Genomic DNA, 16,710 nt, shown 5'->3' with positions numbered 1-16,710 from the left:
CGCATAGTGAACTCTCATATGCCACATACAGACAATCAGACATTCCGACAACAAAATCCTTGATATTTTTCCAATGGATGTTGGCTCAAACTTGTCTTGCATACACACGGTCTCACAAATGTTGTCGAAAATGCTGAATGTCAAGAACGCAGTCACGTACAACACGTATGACAAGGCGAGAAAAATTAAGTTCAATAGCCATTGCGGCTCTTCTGCTTGATTCAGAGCATGCATGGAATTTTGTGCGTCGGAATTGTGTACACACAATTGGAATTTACGACAACGGATTTTGTTGTCTGAAAATTTGAGAACCAGCTCTCAAATTTTGTTGGTCGGTAATTCCGACAAAAAATGTCCGATGGAGCCTATACACGGTCAGAATTTCCGACAACAAGCTCACACCGAACATTTGTTGTAGGAAATTCCGATCATGTGTACACGGCATTAGAGTTAAAAAAGGGCCTTGTATCTGTTTAGAGAAGGCCATATAAAGTTTCATTCAGGGATACATGAAAAAATATATATACTGTACATACAAGATAGTGTCAAAAGTATTGGGGCGCCTGCCTTTACACGCACATGAACTTTAATGGCATCCCAGTCTTAGTCTGTAGGGTTCAATATTGAGTTGACCCACCCTTTGAAGCTATAACAGCTTCAACTCTTGGGAATGGGAATGTTTGAGCATTCTTCCAGAAGCGCATTAGTGAGGTCAGGCACTGATGTTGGATGAGAAGACCTGGCTTGCAGTCTCTGCTCTAATTCATCCCAAAGGTCTTCTATTGGGTTGAGAACAGGACTCTTTGCAGGCCAGTCAAGTTCCTCCACCTCAAACTTGCTCATCCATATCTTTATGGACCTTGCTTTGTGCACTGCCACACTGTCATGTTGGAATAGGAAGGCACCATCCCCAAACTGTTTACAGTCTCTGCTCTAATTCATCACAAAGGTGTTCTATTGGGTTGAGGTCAGGACTCAAATAATTTGGTTGAGGGGGGATTATGGTGTTGTTTTTTTTGCAGAGGTTGTGTTTGGCCCCTTAAGGCGTCTGCATACCAAGACATTTTGGATAATTTCATGCTCCCAACTTTGTGGGAACAGTTTGTGGATGGCCTCTTCCTGTTCCAACATGACTGTGCACAAGTGCACAAAGCAAGGTCCATAAAGAGTCACAGAGTCCTGACCTTAACCCAACAAAACCCCTTTGAGATGTATTAGAGTGGAGACTGCAAGCCAGGCCTTCTCCTCCAACATCAGTGCCTAACCTCACTAATGCGCTTCTGGAAGAGTGATCAAACATTCCCATAGACACACTCCTAAACTTTGTGGACAGCCTTCCAAGAAAAGCTGAAGCTGTTATATCTGCAAAGGGTGGGCCAACTCAATATTGAACCCTACGGACTAAGACTGGGATGCCATTAAAGTTCATGTGCATGTAAAGGCATCTGTCCCAATACTTTTAATAATATAATGTATGTTTAAAAACTCATAAAAATAAAATGAAGCTGAAATCATTATAATTACCCTATAAGAACCCATGTCAGATAATCTTATGATTTTTACTCCTTTGTCTCCTCAACAACCTGAGGATTTCACTGTGCCGGGAGCTTTCCATGTACACTGGCCATGCTTATCCTTCCCATTATCCTCTTTATTTCCAACTCCCCCATTTTTTTCTTCTTTTTTTCTTCTCTTTGTTTCCTTTTTTCCAACTCTCTTTGCTATACATACCCCTTCCTCCGTGCTATCTTATATCAGATATTAGAAACACGTACTCACAACAGACTCATGCAAATATGTCCTTTAACCCCTTCCCGAATGCCAGCTGCTGGCAAAATGGCTCCCATGTGCCAACCGTCGTAGCTGTACAGTGAGCGCTTTAAGAGGATTGGGGGGCGCGCGCCCACCCGTGCTATCTTATATCAGGTATTAGAAACACATACTCACAACAGACTCATGCAAATATGTCCTTTAACCCCTTCCCGAATGCCAGCTGCCGGCAAAATGGCTCCCATGTGCAAACCGCCGTAGCTGTACAGTGAGCGCTTTAAGAGGATTGGGGGGCGCGCGCCCGCCGCATCACTAAGGAGCCTGTGCGCTGGTGGATATCGCAGCCACAGCCGCACAGGCTCCTCAGTGGCGTGGCGGGCACACTCGCGATTGCTCCTGACAGAGCAGGAACGGGGATGTGTGTGTGTAAACACACATCCACGTCCTGTCAGGGAAGAGAAGACAGATCGTGTGTTCCTAGTATATAGGAACATCGATCAGTCTCCTTCCCTAGTCAGTCCCATCTCCCCTGTTAGAACAGTTAGAACACACACAGGGAACACCTTTAACCCCTTGATCGCCCCCTAGTGTTAACCCCTTCCCTGCCAATGACATTTATACAGTAATCAGTGGCTATTTAAAGCACTAATCGCAGTATAAATGTCAGTGATCCCAAAATAGTGTCAAAACTGTCTGATCTGTCCGCCACAATGTTACAGTCCTGATAAAAATTGCAGATCACCGCCATTACTATTAAAATAAATAAATAAAAATGCCATGAATCGATCCCCTATTTTGTAGACGCTATAACTTTTGTGCAAACCAATCAATATACGCTCATAAGTGAGGAATGAATTTGTTTTTTTTTATTATTTTGGATATTTATTATAACAAAAAGTAAAAAATATTGTGTTTTTTTCAAAATTGTTGCTCTTCTTTTGTTTATAGTACAAAAAATAAAAACCGCAGAGGTGATTAAATACCACCAAAAGAAAGCTCTATTTGTGGGAAAAAAAGGACATCAATTTTGTTTGGGTACAATCACGCAATTGTCAGTTAAAGCGACGCAGTGCTGTATCACAGAAAATGCCCGGTCAGTAAGGGGGCAAATCCTTCCGGGGCTGAAGTGGTTAATACTTAACTGTATGTATTGGGTCTTCTGCCTGCTGAGTACCTAAGATTTTTGCATGGTTACTATGCTGTTTCTGGGTAAAGTTTGGGGAATATATTGTTATTTTAGATAATGTGCTTGATAAGTCTGCCTTATAAACAGTGTTCATTTCTACCGCTACAACTTACTGTATTTCAATAGGTTCCTTTTTTACCTATTTTGATATATTGTTATATATTGTAAGGCATAAGGTACCTGTCTGTCATTTCGATTTACCTGTAATATCTTTAAATTGATATCAACACTTAATTCAACATAATTACCCTTTAAAAAAATGAAAACATGAACTATAACAATTTGAAGCACCTTTTCTGCTGCCAAAATTTAAAAATGCTGGATTATTTAATGCCTGTAAAATGTAAGTCCTCACAATAAACCTATTATAATGATTTGTTCTGGTTGTGTTTGTTAAAATTAACTACTTTAGTTATGCATTCCAGAGAAACATTCTTTCAAAAATGCCTTTTGTTGTTGGCCTGGTTAGTCAGCAAAGAAACAAGCAGCTAACTTTCTAACAACAAAAGGTGCCATTTAGAAGAGTTGAATAATTGGTCTGCCAAGACTGTAACTGTTACTGCTTATGTGTTCTTTGACCTTTTCGGAGCCCATCAGCATGGGTCTCCTGGTGTCTCTTTCTCTAACAGTAGTAGACATCCATTATTTTAGATAGGTAGCTTGTCAGTAGCCGTTCAGTAGGAATTTACAGCACAATAGTGAATAAAGAACATCATTTAAATCTGAAACAAAAGATAGCAAAGTACCATTATCACATTCTACATAAGACTTCAACATAACAGTGAACTGTATATTGAGTTTTAAAATGGATGTATGTTTCTTATCAATAAAGTAAGATCACCTTGGTATGGTGGCTAAATAAATGATTGTTAGCACATATGTTTGATTTTGTATGGAGCCCGCTGCACTGCTCATTGGCTGCAAAATGAATTAGAATTCTAGTTTTCACTTTTGCAGAATGTTTACAGTTTAATACCCCGTATTGGCTAATTTTAGGCTTAACTCCAGGTGCATACCAAAAATTGCCACAATCTTCTTCCTCCTCCAGAAAACATGACCCAGAAAGAGAAGCAAGGGACACAGAGCAGTGAAGTAATAATAAGATTTTTTCTTTTGCAAAATAGGTGGGAGGTAGGGGAGGGGGTTTTTACTTTTCCCTGAGATGGGCTTTAACATAATAACTGTATGGTTCCAGCAGCATCACCTCTAAAATATATCAAAACCTCATATACTATATATTGTGTATTCATCTCTTTGCTCTGTAGTTTACAAATGGTAGACAGAACAAAACATTACAAAATGTCTCTACTTTGCGTTCTAGTGTTCTTTTTTTTTCACTGGTGAAAATATTTAATTTTATTATGGATTTAAATAAATGCAATCTATTAGTGCCTTGGAAGAAATAGCCATTAGGTTCCCCAAATCTTTGTTGCCACATGATTACAATTATTATGAGAGGAAAAAATATAATTAATTGTATGGTTCTGGTTGAAGAGTATAGAGAATATCACATTTTTTTATAAAATACATTATTCACATCATTACTTAGCAGGACTCTAATAACCATTTTCCATAGCTGTGATGCATTACATGGTATGTTCAATAGTTATCTAGAGAGAACTATCACACTGTTCATCACACATGGATGACTATACTGCAGCTTACACTGTGTTCTGTGCACCGATGAAATTATTTTTTTCTCATTATTATTATACACGATTTATATAGCGCCAACAGTTTACGCAGCACTTTACAATGTAGAGGGGGACAGCACAATTACAGTACAGTTCAATTCAGAAGGGATAGGAGGGCCATGCTCATAGAGCTTACATTTTAAAGGGAGGGTGTGGTGGTACAAAACATAATAGATGCGGGGAATGATTTGATGGGGGTGGCTCGGTTACAGTTGTTAGGTGGGTGTGGGATAGGCTTCCTTGAATAAGTGAGTTTTCAGAGAACTCCTAAAGGTGGACAGGTTAGGGGCTAATCGGACATACTGGGGCAGGGAGTTCCAGAGGATGGGAGAGGCTCTGGAGAAGTCCTGAGGGCAAACATGGGAGGAGGTAACAAGGGAGCTAGAGAGCAGGAGGTCCTAGGAGGAGTGGAGGGGTCAAGTTGAGCGATATCTGCAAATGAGGTTGGTGTCAGAAACCATGAAATCTGACCGAGACAGAAGTACAGTTAAATCACACTTGTTTAATAATAAAAGTAAAAAGAACAAACATAGTCAAAACATAGCCAGAGTTCAGTAACCGGAATGGATAGTCAGCCAAGCCAGAAGTCAGGGATCAAAGTAGTGGAACAGCAAGCAGGATCTGGAGCCAGAAGGCATGTCAGCAAAGCCAGTCTTTACACAGGAACACAGGAGATGTTTCTTGTGATGTTGACCAAGGCGAAGGCAGAGACCCTCTAGAATGGACGACTTAAGTAGGCAGGACTGGCGAGCAGGATATGAACAACAGCTGAGTAACTGTAGAGAAAGATGGGAGCTGGCAATTAGCCGACAGCTGAGAAGCCAGCTCAGAGAAGGAAGGGCTGAACCCAGCCTTGACAGTTGGTGATGTAGCTGAGGGTGGAAAGTAAAGGTGCCGGAGGAGAGGTTGAAGATGTGGGTTAGGGAGTTTAGGATAGAGTGGGAGGTGGTTGCAGTAATTGTGAGGTTACAGGATCCAGGGGACAGGTGGTGAGGTGGGCCATGGAGAGGAGTTTATCAACTTCATTGGTGGTAACAGGGCAGAAGGAGGAGAGTATTGAGTGTGGTGTTGGACCTGATGTGTTGGGTAGGGGAGGAAGTTGAGAGCTGGATATCTCCTTGCGAATTGTGTCAATTTTGCTTTTGAAATGGTTGGCAATCTGTTGAGCAGTAAGCAAGTTGGTGGGTGGGGGCAGTGGGGGGTGAAGTAAGAAATTAAGGGTAGAAAAGAGTTGATGAGGTTTGGATGAGAGGGTTTTGATGAGAGTGTTGTAGTAGGTTTGTTTAGCAGTGTGGAGGCAGGAGTTGTATTTGAGAAGGGCAGATTTGTAGATATTTTTAAGCAAATACTTTAAAATGTTCTGAAACTGATATTGTTCATTGATCTTTCTGTAACAGAAAGTATATGTTTGTATGGATGCCAAAATATACTGAATATGCATTTTTACTGACCTTTCAATTTGTGTCCTATATTGCAGAGCAGTAACTATATGACTGTATGAAATCATGCCAAAATGATGTTATGAGCCTATACCTTGAGAAAAAATATGCAGCAAGTGCAACAGGGGCAGCCCCCTTGGACTTTTAAGGCAGAAATAAAGGTAGTGGAGTAAGTAAAAGGCAACAGGGTGCCACTTTTATTGAGTACACAATATGATAACATTTGTGAACATAGCCATAGACAATAATATTAAAATATACAAGGTATACCAATAAACCAGTTAATACATATACTGTATGTATAAAATCAAACCCAAGGCGAATAATCCAGTTACTGCCAGAGTCAAGCTGAGGTCAGTCCATGAAGATATTTAGCATGTAACCCAACATGTTTCGGAAATTATTGGTATGTATTTTCCTTTATTAGGGATGGTTTATATTTGGGTGACTTTATCTTTATCTGAATCATAGATATAGTTACATAATATACACACTACAGTGCATGAACATAAATTAATAATAATTGATAATTTTACATATTGAGCTATATAGTATTTGGCTTTAAAGTACTTACATAAAGGGTTCACTGGGTGGACATGAGAAAAAGGAGGTAATAAAAACAATGCAAGGGATCCATGTTGGCTGAAAGAGTCCGCATAGAAAACATAGGTGGACAGGCATGCAACCCTGGACTAGCCGTTGGCTCACATCCACAAGAAGCACCCTGATGGCTGCACCAGCAAAAAAGTAACAACTTCTAAAAATCCAGAGAGAAACAAAAGGAGATTAGTGTCAGGGCTGGGCTCAGCCCTTCCTTCTCTGAGCTGGCCGCTCAGCTGTCGGCTAATTGCTAGCTCCTATCTCTCCACAGTTACTCAGCTGTTGCTGATATCCTGCTCGTCAGTCCTGCCTACTTGAGCCGTCCAGTCCAGAGAAGCTCTGCCTTCGCCTTAGTCAACATCACAGAGACGGTCTCCTGCATTCCTGTTAAGAGACTTGCTTGGCTAACATCCCTTCTGGCCCCAGATCCTGCTTGCTGTTTTACTACGCTCATCTCCGGCTCCCTGACGTTTGGCTTGTCTGACTATCCTTTCTGGTTCTATGTTTTGACTATGATTGTTCTATTTACTTTTATTATTAAACAAGTGTGATTTAACTGTACTTCTGTCTCGGTTTCATGGTTTCTGACAATTAGTCAATGTATTAAAGTTAATACACAGACACAACCAGTGTGCTGTAAAAGCAAGACAAGGGCATACGTTGCCCAGAGTTGCCTATTTTCAGGAGTACATTACCTTTCAATATGCTAGTAAGAGTGGACACATCACAGCGGCCATGCTCGGACCAAGACATTCTAGCTGTGTGTGAGCACTATAAATGAGAAGTAACCTGATGAGGGAGCCAATTCTCACAGGGGGTGGTGCTGGGTATCTGGCTTCATTTGCTGCATGGTAAACAGCTGAAGCCAGATTCAGGGTGGTTCTCTGACGTGGCACGCGGTGTAGCCGGCGAAAAGGGATCCCTTTTGTGTCAGGGACACAGTGGGGACAAGTAGGAGCTCCTCCCTGAACATATGGCCATGTATAGAGGCAGGGATTTCCCTGTCATCCTTTGGCCATGAGCAGGTGGAGCCTATGAGCCCGGTGGTGTGAGAGCAAGGCAGCCCAGGGAGCACACAATGCTCCACCCAGTGGACCAAGAGGACAATGACAGCCAGCATGTTTACAATATTGTGGGAAATCAGAAGCAAAAAACAAAAAACAGAAAAGGGGAAAAGAAAATAGTGGAAAATAAAACAAAAAAGGACAAAACAATTATAGTTGCTTCTGATTTCCCACAACATTGTAAACCTGCTGGCTGTCATTGTCGAACCAAACCAATAAACATAAATTCTCTAATAAAATAAATAAAGTGATGCGCTAGTATTACCCAATTAATATCACACTGTGTGTTGTGCTATAAAATGTTTCTCAAGTAGGTGAATACATAATGTATATACATCTCTTAAAACCTTGAGCAATAAAACCTTAAAAAATATAATTAATGTGTTCCGAACCTTCTTACAATAAATTATTAATATAAATCTGTGCTCATGTGAAAAAATGTAATTAAAATAAATACTCAAATAAATAATGATTGTGATTAATCCACTAATTAGAAACAAAGTTTTTCCTCCTCTTCGCTTCAAACCAGGGTTTTGTGAGTCATGCTAGGATGGATCAGCTGTGGATTCAATAGATTCCGTTCACCCGCCGGCATAGATCGGTTGGTCTTATAGCTTCTAGCGGTCCTCCCCAATATGAAACATAAGATTGGGAAAGAATACCATTGCGCAGAGATAAGTAAAAGTACATATAACACAAAGAACCAGGTAACTTCACTCACATGATCCCTTAAACAACAATCGCATTTCAAACAAATGGTCAGTTACATTCAGCTCCGTGCTGCTGCTTGTTCATTCACATACAGACTGCACACTGCCGAGAGCGTCACAGGCTCTTTCTCCCCACGCGTATCATCACTAGGCACGTGACTTTTTCAAGGGTGCTAGTGTGGCCGCTCTGATCATTATTTATAGTTTGTGTACTAGTTGCTATATCAACCCCAGGAGTAAATGTATCATCATACCATTGTGCGATCTTAGAGATACATAGTGTTTTATTTTGTTTAGCCAACTTAACATACCATTTCCTTAACATAAATATGTATATAAAAACACATTTTAATTGCCTTGCATTTAGTTTTTCTATTAGACATTTACTATACATTATTAAAACAATTATTAAAACAAAATTTAACATACAAAAGTAAAACAAAAATTAATCCCCCTTCATTTTATTATAGAAAGACCCATATATTACTCATCCTGCATCAATTTATGCATATTCACTACCATTTTGAGATTTATTGCAGAGAGATAATAATGACAGGACCAATACTACTATAAATTACAAGTTATGATCACTATGTTATATAAAAAATATTATAAAATATGTTAAGACCATAGCTTTACAACAAATCCCCCCCCCCAAAAATAGAAAGTATTTAAAATTGGATATAAAATCTATATATGTTGTCACCAATTTTATAAGGAAAAATAATTTAAAAAAAATTCTTTAAAAAAATATTTTTTTTAAAAACATTTTTTTTAAATATTTAAAAACGCCATAAAAACATATTAGATTATCAGGAGTCAGCAATAAAACAGTTAAGATCAAACTCAATATTTAACCCCTTTGGAGCAAATACTCCCATATTGTATATCCATTTGAATTCTTGCTTACTTAATTTCCTTATTTTGTTACTGCCTCTCCAATGGGGTTTAAACTTATCTATTGCCCAAAATGTTAATAACGCTGGATTTTTATCATGGCATGATGAAAAATGCCATGACACACTATGCTTTGGATAGCCTTTAATGATGTTTTGTATGTGTTCCCTGATGCGCTTCCACATCGGTCTTTTGGTTCTTCCCACATACTGAAGTGAGCACGGGCACTGTAAGATATACATCACCCCCTCAGTCTTACATGTCATAAAATCATTAATCTGATATTCTGTGTTGTTACTAGTCGATTTAAAATTGGTACATTTATGCCCATTTTGTTTTGTATTTACACACGCATAACATCGCTTACAGGGATAGAAGCCTTTCCTTTGGAAAAAAGTTAATTCTTGTGGTTTTGGTGGATCCATAACATTTTTTGTGATTTTATCTCTTAGTGTGGGTGCCTTCCTGTAGACAAACTGTGGTTTTTCCGGAAATATATTCTGCAAATGTTGGTCAGCAAGAAGAAGTGGCCAATGTTTCTTAAAAATATGTTCAATCTGTCGGTGTTGAGTGTTAAAATCCATAATAATTGGGACATCTTTATATTGATCTAATTTTTTTGGTTTATCTAAAATTAATTTGTCCCTATTGATGTCTGATACCTCTTTAATTTTTTCCCTAATGAGCTCCTTATTGTAGCCCTTTTGGATAAACTTATCTCCAACATCATTCGCCTGTTCCAGGAATGTGCTTAATTCTGTTCAATTTCTCCTCAGACGTATGAATTGTCCTTTTGGTATATTTAGCAGCCAGGGATCAAAATGACAGCTATCTGTGGGTATAAAACTGTTCCTTTCCACTGGTTTGAAGAACGTTTTGGTTAAAATCCCATTGGTTGTCATTTCTATGTCTAGATCTAATAACTGGATTATTTTTTCACTCACTTGATAGGTCAGCTTTATGTTTCTGTCATTCCTATTGAGTTTTTCCAAGAATTGTAGGAGAGGTGATTCATCTCCCTTCCATAACATTATACAGTCATCAATGAATCTTTTATACATTATAAGTTGTGGGGGGGTATCATTATATATTGCTTCCTCCTCCCACTGGGCCATAAATATGTTTGCTACACTGGGAGCGTATTTGGCCCCCATACCAATACCATTGAGTTGTCTGTAGAATTCTGAGTTAAACCAAAAATAATTATGCTCTAGACCAAATGCTAAGCAACTTAGGATAAACCTTTTTTGCTTGGAGATTAAGTTGCTATATTTATTCATAGCCCATTTTGAAGCTGCAATGGCGTTCTCATGACCTATGTTAGTGTAAAGAGATGCTACATCTGCTGTAATTAGTATATGTTTTTGGTCTGGCTGAATGATAATTTTATCTAATTCCTGTATTAGATGTTTCGTGTCCCTTAGGTAGGCTGGTATGTATGGGACTAGCAGTTGTAGAAAATTATCCACGTACTTTCCTATTCTAGAGTTAATCGATTGAATACCATTAATAATGGGACGTCCAGGGGTTTTTTCTTGATTTTTATGCAACTTTGGAACTGTATATATGATTGGTACCCTGCACGTTTCCTGGATAAGATAACACTCTTCCTTTTTGGTGAGTAGATTCTTCATGCTTCGATTCTTAATTAATTCCTGTAATTCAATTTTGTATTCTCTTGTTGGGTTCTTCCTCAATTTTATATACGTGTTAGCATCATTTAGTTGTTCTTGGAGTTCATTGTTATAGTATTCTTTTGAAAGAACCATGATTGCACCACCCTTATCCGCCGGTCTACTTTTATTCCTTTTCTAATAACCTGAGGGTCTTTGATTCTTCTGATGTTTAATCTGTCTAATTCTTGTATCACCATTTTGTTGAAAACCTCAATATGTTGATTGTTGTGGACTGGAGGGTTAAACAGGGATTTATTCCTCAATTCGCCGTGTATCACTCTTCCTGGTGTATTGTTACTTCCCCTATTTGTTGAACTGGCTGCTACTGCTTGGTTCAACATCTATTTATTAATGTTTAACTTCCTTGTGTATTTTTGAATGTCCACATACAGGTTAAATTTGTTCAAATTACATTTATGTGCATACTTAAGTCCTTTATCCAATAATGCTAGTTCATTTTGCGTGAGATCCACTCCACTTAGGTTATATATTCCTTCGCCTGCTATTCTCTCTTCCTTTTTGGTCTTGTGTCCTCCTCTGCATCCTCTCTTATGTGTGGGCTTCCATTCCTGCGTAGGTCTAAAAAAGGTGTAGGTGGGTTTGAGTCTCTGTGATCCCTTAGTGCTTCATAGCGATTGTGCGTTTTTATGGGACTATATCTGGGTCCATATTGATACTGATCATATCGTCCTCGATCTTCATCCTGTTGGTGCTGGTGTTGGTGACGTTCTATTACATCGTATCTGTTATCCTGATGGTAATATGTATAATCTGGATAATTGTACACGGGTCTTCCTTGGTGTCCCTGTGACTGAGGTCTGGGAGGGTCACTGATAAACTCTCTAATGTATCTAGTAGAAATAGACACACAAATGTTCAGGAATTACCTGTTCATTCACCTATGTCTTCCTCTTTCCAGTCCTCCACTCAGCACATTGGTCGGAGACGACAAAACGTCGCCGTCATGGTGATGAGTCACATGATGATTCCTTTCACATGGAGGGTTCTCCCCCACGGTCAGGTAACAGTCATGGTAGTTACTCTCATCACAACACAAATAGTGATACATCAGATGCACATAGTTACATAGTAGGTGAGGTTGAAAAAAGACACAAGTCCATTAAGTCCAACCTATGTGTGTGATTATGTGTCAGTATACTCCGGATAGCTATCACGGGTCCTCCTCGATCACATCACTTACTGCACCATCTACCCCATGACCACACCAGCCACCACCAGGCACTTTTTTAGACTGAATGAGGGGGTCAAATACAGACCCATCAGAAAAAGTCCCAAGCACACCCGCCCAAAATAGACAAACCCAATAACCACAAACCACGCTAATTGTTGTGAATTTATCCTCACATCCCTTGGATCAGATTGAGATGGCTGTCCTGGCATGTGGCCTCACTTTTTGTCCAGACTCCGGTCTCGACAAATTTGAGACCATTAAGGACATCCACCTATTTATACATAATGTCACGGAACGCCCCACACTCCGCTTGAGTGCTTCCGTCATATACCGCTTCCTAAGTTCTGGAACACGAGTCCAATGGATCTGGCTATAGGAACCCCAAGAACTAGACAACACCAGTCTTGGAGTACATCAGAACTACCTTTATTTTGAGATCTCACAGACCTTTATACAGCAGGGATGACTCAAAGCTAACCTAATTAACATGACCTAATTTACTACAAAATGTACCCAGACCAGATGACAGTCTTGTGGGCACCGAGCTTCACACATTAATACAATTAACAATACAAACAACAATCTCCCCCCTCCTCAGCCTAGACCATTCGTCTATTAGCCAGTGCTGGTGGCTAATGTGATCAGCTCTCTCAATTAACATAAACACATGTTGATAACACCAGCATCTCCTCACAGGATGTGTCCCAACAGAATGAATCAGTCTAATCAGCAGGGGGCTGCTGGAGGAATCCCCCCTCCCTCTTCAGGGACACAAATCTACAGTAAGGAGTCCCCATACAATATATACATGACTGAGTCCGATTAATACAGTTCAGACTGGATTTCTCATTCACCTCAAATGCTAGGGCCCATAATCGGTGGGCAACAGGCTTGCATACAGTCCTCTCCAACAGCCTCTGCTCCGGCCAGGTCCGTGACATTTCTCCCCTTTCGGCAGGAGACTAACACAGGAGGAAACCCCAGACAGGTTGACTCCGAAGTTAGTCCATAGTTCCAGTCCTCTACTGCCTGTACCCACACAGTACCCCAAACAAATTATTCCAAACAGTGTATTACTCACCCAGCCATCTTCTGCCTCTCTCAGAGAACATATCTGCCGCTGGGGAGAGGCCCGGACTGGCCCTTCTCCCTGGAATCCTTTCTGCCGCTGGAGAGAAGACAGGGGGACTGGGCTCACTCCATCCTGCTGTTGGGGATCTGGGCCGACTGCCCAGCATCCCTGGGGTATACAGGTGGGGACTGAAGCCCCATCAACCGACACCAGATCAAGCTGCAGTTGTGAGGTGATGACTGCATTCTCTCCTTGGATTCTGATCTGCAGCTCGCGATAGACTGCCACCTCCTCACCTTGGGCCTCCACAATTGCTGCAGGTGTGGGGCAGAGGTCTTGGACCCTCTGTCCGGTTGCCAGCACTTCTGCTGGGGGTTTGCCAGGTGGTTCCTCCTCTACAGAAACGTCTATTAAATCCCCAGTCTCTGGAATTGGTAAAAGTGTGGGACAGAGGTCTTGGACCCTCTGTTCAGTTACCAGATCTTCAGCTGGAGAAGTTTGTTTTAACTCCATAGATGCTGCTGGCAGAAAATCACATGTCCCTGTCAGTGTTGTGGGAGAAAGGCTGACTACCTCTTCTCTCAGGAAGGCTGAAGCCACTGTTGGTGCTGGGCAGAACACAGTGAACTTTGGCCCTGATAGCAGCTCTTTTGCTGGAGGCTCATCAGGTTGTTCTTCCTCAGCAGAAAAGTCTATTAAATCCTCTACCTCTATAACTGGTGTCTGTGGATAGAGGTTCACCATCTCCTGTCCGTGGAACTCAGAAGATGCCATCAGTGCTGAGCAGAGCGCAATGAAGTTTGGCCCTAATCCCAACTCTTCTGCTGGGGGCTCACACGATGGTTCTTCCTCAGCAGAAAAGTCTATCAAATCCCCTGTCTCTGCAACTGGTGTCTGGGGATGGAGGTTCACCATCTCCTGTCCATGGAACCCAGAAGATGTTATCAATGCTGGGCAGAGGTTAGCAGAGCTCTGCCCTGTTGTCAGCACTTCAGTTTTGGGGATGGCAATCTCCAGATTTTCCACTGCAGATTCTCTGGCATGCTGCTGGACAGGCACATTCCTCCATCCAAGATCATCCCATGCAGAAACAGGATCATCAAGGTCAGTCAGCACTTGCTGCATCCGCCATAAGACCTCCGCCTCCATAGCTGTGGGGGCAGGTTGGCAAAGCACACTATCGCTCTGCCACATTGCCGACTCTTCAGCCAGGATTTCAGGGTTGTCAGCTGGTATTTCCTGATAGTCCCAGGCAAAGGGAGCCCAGCCCTGGCACTGAGCAATGTCTAGCAGCCGTCTGTAGGCGATCTCTAGCTCCCATTCCTGAACGGCCAGAAACTCCAAATCTTCCTGTGCCCAGTGCACTTCCGAAATGTTCAGTAGCCCTTCTCTGAAATCCATGATTTCGTCCACCCGCCGCTCCAAATCACTCCCAAAGTTAGGGTCCCCTGTCAGCTTCACAAACAACAGTCCCAAGCCGCCGTAGCTTAAGCCTTCCGTTGGGCTGTCATCCGCTATCCAGGGACATGCTTGAGATACATGCCACCGGAGGGCTCTGTAGCTCTCATCCAGCTTCATCTCTGCCCAGACCAGCCTGCTTAATTCAGCTGTCTGCTTCTTGTGTGGTTTTTCTCCCAAAAACCGCACCCGCAGTCCGTACTGCGACCAGTACCTTTCCTCGATGGAGGGGAGAACTTTTCCCTGGTGTCGCTGCTCACGGGCTAGCGCTTCCTTCCAGAGTTTGCAGCAAATAGAATCACACCATCCCAGCAGGACCTGCTCCGATACTGGTCCTCTGTGCTGTATCTGCATCTCTCGCAACCTCCTTCTGAATTCCTCATCCATGGCGGCTGGTATCTGTACCTCTCCTCTTCTGCTATCTGGACCTTGGATCCAGATGGAAGTTTGGATGTCCCAGACTTCAGGAAGCTTTCCCGCTGCTTGCCACCAATGTCACGGAACGCCCCACACTCCGCTTGAGTGCTTCCGTCATATACCGCTTCCTAAGTTCTGGAACACGAGTCCAATGGATCTGGCTATAGGAACCCCAAGAACTAGACAACACCAGTCTTGGAGTACATCAGAACTACCTTTATTTTGAGATCTCACAGACCTTTATACAGCAGGGATGACTCAAAGCTAACCTAATTAACATGACCTAATTTACTACAAAATGTACCCAGACCAGATGACAGTCTTGTGGGCACCGAGCTTCACACATTAATACAATTAACAATACAAACAACAATCTCCCCCCTCCTCAGCCTAGACCATTCGTCTATTAGCCAGTGCTGGTGGCTAATGTGATCAGCTCTCTCAATTAACATAAACACATGTTGATAACACCAGCATCTCCTCACAGGATGTGTCCCAACAGAATGAATCAGTCTTATCAGCAGGGGGCTGCTGGAGGAATCCCCCCTCCCTCTTCAGGGACACAAATCTACAGTAAGGAGTCCCCATACAATATATACATGACTGAGTCCGATTAATACAGTTCAGACTGGATTTCTCATTCACCTCAAATGCTAGGGCCCATAATCGGTGGGCAACAGGCTTGCATACAGTCCTCTCCAACAGCCTCTGCTCCGGCCAGGTCCGTGACACATAATATTCTACTTAAGAGCCTACATGCTAAAAAAACAAGTTCTAGAACCTGGGCAAACCAATCAAGATGGACACTTTGATATCATTACTGGAAGAAAACGAGCCGGAAAATCTTATTGACTTTATTGATATAGAGGCCCTCCTTGCAGCCGTGGACAATACATTCACTGCACATAGTAACACACATAATACTGATCCATCTCTAAAAAAGAAATCTACTATATATCCTCCGCCTAGCTCCAATCATAATTCAGCGGTTTTTCTCAAATTGGTACCTGCTGATGTTAAAAAAATAAAAACAAAATTTCTGGACTACACCCCAATCTTGATCATGATGAAAAGAGGGCACTGGACATGCTGATCCATAACCATGACATTGTCATCAAACTCTCTGACAAGGGTGGCAATGTCGTGGTTATGGACAGCGCCCAATACATTAGAATGTGCACTCAGCAATCCCAAATGGTACGAAAATATATCTAGGTCACTACTGGACAAATTTACCCAAGATTTCTGATGGTGGATGGAGCATTCTACCATAATGTCATATCCAAACAAATATTGGAATTCATTAGAGTGGGCTTCCCTAGAGAGGCCACCTTTTATGCTTTGCCTAAGCTGCATAAGCATTCCATGAATCCCACAGGTAGACCTATTATATCCGGGTGTGGCAACCTAACTGAAAATCTCAGTCATGTAGTGGACAGCCACCTCAAACCCTTTGTAATATGTATGCCATTTTATGTACCTGACACTATTCACTTGCAATTCAATTTGCAAATCATTTTGCTGATAACACTCAA

This window comes from Aquarana catesbeiana, linkage group LG09 (assembly GCF_042186555.1).
Source record: "Aquarana catesbeiana isolate 2022-GZ linkage group LG09, ASM4218655v1, whole genome shotgun sequence".
Lineage (NCBI taxonomy): Eukaryota > Metazoa > Chordata > Amphibia > Anura > Ranidae > Aquarana > Aquarana catesbeiana.
The sequence above is the reverse complement of the archived record's forward strand: the minus strand, read 5'-3'. Positions refer to the sequence as shown.